This window comes from Equus asinus, chromosome 9 (genome assembly GCF_041296235.1).
Source record: "Equus asinus isolate D_3611 breed Donkey chromosome 9, EquAss-T2T_v2, whole genome shotgun sequence".
Classification (NCBI taxonomy): domain Eukaryota; kingdom Metazoa; phylum Chordata; class Mammalia; order Perissodactyla; family Equidae; genus Equus; species Equus asinus.
This window is the reverse complement of record NC_091798.1, coordinates 73684834-73689329: the sequence shown is the minus strand read 5'-3', so window position 1 is coordinate 73689329 and position 4496 is coordinate 73684834.

Below are 4496 nucleotides of genomic sequence, written 5' to 3'. Positions count from 1 at the left end.
CTTATGCATTATCACAATCACAGTGCCCTAAATAAGGAAATGATAAGGAAATGGCACAAGCTAAGTTGTGAAGCAGGCAAGAGTATGTCCGTAAGATGATTCTGCTTGTGAATTCACTATAAACTTAGAGGCCTCCCACTGAAGGAGTGAGTATCAAAACCTGTACTCCTAAAATAGAGCCATAGGCTCCTGGGCATTTAATCAAGCCAAGAATGTTCATTCAAGTCTTGACAAGTGTTCTATAGAGTGGCAGAACATCAGTTGAGGAAAAAACAGACTCTTCAGCTCTCCGCACTATTGAGCAGAGATTGTTTATTGGGAAGGAACACAGGTTTAATTTAAAATTTCTAAAAATAATTCTTAAGTTTTTTTCCCAACCAGTTCATTTTCAATTTCACTCATTTTATTTGTCAGTGGCTGAAAATCTTTCTGATGAATCTCTGCATTCTAACATCAGGACTGTCCAGTAAATAATACAGAGGATTGAAGTCTAATGAAAACAACTGGACTTTAGAATCAGAAAGACTTGATTCTAATCCTGTGCCAACCACTTATTACATCTTTGGGCAGGGTTTTAAATCTTTCAACCTAAATTTCCTCATCCATAAGATGAGAACAATAATCTGTGCTTCAGAGAGAGGTTGTGAGGGTGCGGTTAGATCCTCCGAGAGCCAGACACCAGGGGTCGCTCCTAATAGTAATTAAATAAATGTTACTTCCAGTTCTTATCTCCCTGAGGTTCAGGAACAACCAAGAAGTCTCTTATTCAAATGGCAATTGAGACCTAAAGAAATCTGCCTTAGATTGCTAAAAATTCTCCCAGGTAAGGTACTTTCCACTATAGTTGTTTCTGTTCCTTGAACACTTCAAGATTGTTCATACCTTGAGACCTTGACCTCCGCCTGAACCCCCATTTCATTACAGGTCTTAGCGTGATATCTCAGAAAGTCCTTTCCACGAACGGTGGTTCCTTCTCACCCTTTTACTCTCTATCATAGCGCCCTATTCCTTAAACTCTATAGCATTATTAAAGTTATTTTGTTTTTTGACTTGTTGACTTGTTTATTCTCCCACTACCAGAATGTACATTCGTCAGAGGCTTTTCTGAATTGGTTACAGTAGTATCCCCAGGATTTAGAAGATTACCAGGCTTATTAGTGAGTGCTCAAAAATCATTTGCTTAATGAAAGGATTAAATAAAGGATTTATATTTGAGCATGAATCGTATCAGATCTTTTCTTTAACAAGGAGCAAGTATCCTGACTGCTGATGGCTTACAGGGTGGGGGGGGGTGGGGTCTGGGGGCGTGCACCCCCATCTCCCTCGCACCCTCCCCAGGGGGCAGGAGAAAGGGAAACTTCATCCATTTCACATAGAGCCCCGCACCAGAAACGCATTCCTCACATTCTTTGTTGATGGACAGTCCCAGCTGGGACAGCTGAAGAGCACATTAACAACTCAACGGCAAGAGCACAGACCTCCGAGAATCCTTTCCTCCTCCCAAGCTTTCCTCTTGAAACAAGCCTCACTCCTGAATTCAGCCATCTTTATTTCACTCAGACTTCTGACAAACAAGCACTGTTTTCATCCCTTGGTTCGTTCTGACTTGAGTCTAACCTTGCTCTGGCACAAAGACTACTTGGGCCTCTTTATGTGCTTGGACAATTTGAGATGATGGGATGATGTAATACGAAGAAGACAAGAAAAAGGAGAATACTCATTATTTTTGCACTTGTGATTATTTGAACAATGATTTCTTTGGTTCTATTATTGTTTCAGTTTATTAAGTTGGGTTAAAATGTATCTCCTTGGAATTTTCTCTAATATTGGTAAAGTGTAAACATATATCATCTGTATATTAGAACAAATCTGGTTTTTTTATTATGTAAACTCTTAACTGGTAGTATTGGCTATTAGAATTAAGGGTATCCAATTTCCCATATGTCTTAGATTTCACAGAATTTTAAGGATTTTGGTATATTCCATTCTGTCATGTTTTTATAATGTTCTTGCCACTGAGTGTGAGGCAGGTGTGAGGATAGAGATTTTTGCCTCTAAAAGAAACTATGAATTACCATGGTAGGTCTAAATTGGTTCACAGAAGAGGAACCTCTCTAAAAAGGTTCTTTTCCCACTTCTTGAAGTTTATTTTTTATAAATCAAATGCAAAGTAAAAGAGTGAATATTTTGGGAATATGTATTTTGCCACTTAAGACATATATTACAAGATCTAGAAAAGATAGTGTGTCTGCGTGTGTGTATGTGTGTCTATAATGTCTGCAATTGAAATAATCAACAAATACAATAGGGAAAAGGCTAGTGCCTACCATTTCATTTTCCACTATTTTACACTGTGCTGATTGGCTAGAAGATTCATGACAAGAGCTTTTCTAATAGCAAGCGGACAAAAAAATATAGCTTTTCTCCTGGCACTTCAAGGAAATTATTGTCTATTTTCTTTTTTATCACATATTTTTCATAAATATTGACTTTATTAATTGAATATGCATTCATTTACCTATTTTGTTGTGTACATATGTAGGAATACTTCAGAATTGCAGGATTTCTCTAGAAAATCAGGCTTGCATTGCTGATAGAAGTAATAGTTCTCATTTTCTGAAGGATATTCTTTTGTTGTTGCTTTCTCTGTTCATTAATTATGCATCCAGAAGTTTCATTTTTTTCTTTTGAAATTTGCAATTTACCAGAATTCTTTATCTTAATCATCATATGAGCTGATGGTTGAAGACAGCTGTCTTATATCTTTGTACAGAGGGAAAAAAGCAAAGCAAATCCTCATGCTTTTAAAAGTGGAAATAGGTCCTAGATCATTTATGTTTTTACTCAGTTTAAACACTGACCCTATAAAACAAAAATATATTTGTGCATTGCTATGAAAGCTTAGTAATTCTGAAACTCTTTTGTTGAAATTGAAGAAGAGATTTGTAGTTTAAAAATTAATACTTCATTATGAAATTTCACCCTTTTTGGTCTTGGTTTCCAAAATGATTTCACAGGAAACAGCCAAGGCTGCCCAGAGAGACAACCAAGGCTCAAGGTTCCAAAGTGGGTAGTGACTTTGGAAAGCATCCTGAGGCTAAGGAAAAATTAAACTTATTGATTTGATGAATGTGTTTATGTGATGATTGACAAGCTAGCATCCCGGTTCCACTGACCAATATTTATGTGGGGAGAAGGGGATTCTGGCAGCTTGTGTCTCTATTTATGTGCTGTCCAAAACCAGCTTAGCAGGGGAGTGGCCAAGGACTGGGGCTGCATTAAAAAACATCCTCCGGGCCGGCTCTCTGGGCTTGCTTTGAACTCTTGCTCATCATTATTTTATGTGGCAGCTTGTCTTTGTGTTGGTGGAAGGGAGAAGAAAAATACAGGAGACTTGCCTTTAGGTTCTAAATCAAAGCTCTGCTCTGCTGAAAGCTGGAGTGGCTTTTCAAAGGCAAAACAAGTGGGGATGTTAAAATTCCTTGTTTCTGTGGACAGGAGCCAAGGTGCTTTTCTATTATTACTCTCAGTAGCCAAAAGAGCATTTTTCAATGTATTTTCCATTTACCTGAAAACATCCCCAGTATTTTATTTTTTTATTTGATTGGCACTTGGAGAAGATAAAGCCACACTTTAAACACTTTAAAAGGGAACCAACGGACAGTGAGAGGAGGCGTCCTTTGTCATAGAATTCAGAACCAGAAGGAACCTGGCAATAGCCCCTAACATACCCTTTCTTGATAATGACCCCGATGTTCAAAGACGTTAAATCAGTTGCCTAAGACATACTCGGAAAGGTAGGACTAAACCCTCCTCGCTAGACTCCCACTCGCCCTCTTTACACTGCCCTATGCTGCCTCTAGCGTTAGACCGAGAAACTATAAAGAGGAGTCCGGGCAGGAGAAGGCGAAGAAAAGCTGCAAAGGGTCAGAGAGACTCCAAAGGAGGAAAAAAGTGAAATACTTAAGGCAAGATGCGTGAACGTTTGCCTGCACAAAGAGAAGCAGCCTGCTTGTCCCAGGCGTTGAATGCGCAGACCACCAGCTACCACTGAATACCTGTGATGATTATTTTCAACTTTGGAAGACCAGCCTAGGGAAGAAAGCTGATCGCTTCCCTCTCGCCCTCCACGCCTTCCACTCTTTTCCAAGTGACTGTCGTTCCTCGAACATTTCGTGGGCTTGTTCTTTATAACACACTTCCTCACCTGTGTCTTGGGTGTCTCAATCTTCTCTCCCCTCGTAATTCTCAGATCGCTATCCTGGGCTTTCGTAAGCTGTATACTCAAGCCACATTCGCACCTTCGGTGGACAGGAAAGATCGCTGGATTCCCTATTTCGGCGAAAAATCCAGAAGGCCATTCCTGCCACCTCCCCTCCTACACACTCACACAATTAAGACACACTAGGAAGACCCTCAAAGATCATTTATGGAGAGGAAGGGGTGCATTTTGTGGCCGTTGGTGGATTGCTAGAGAAAGCGGTGGAAAAGGGGCG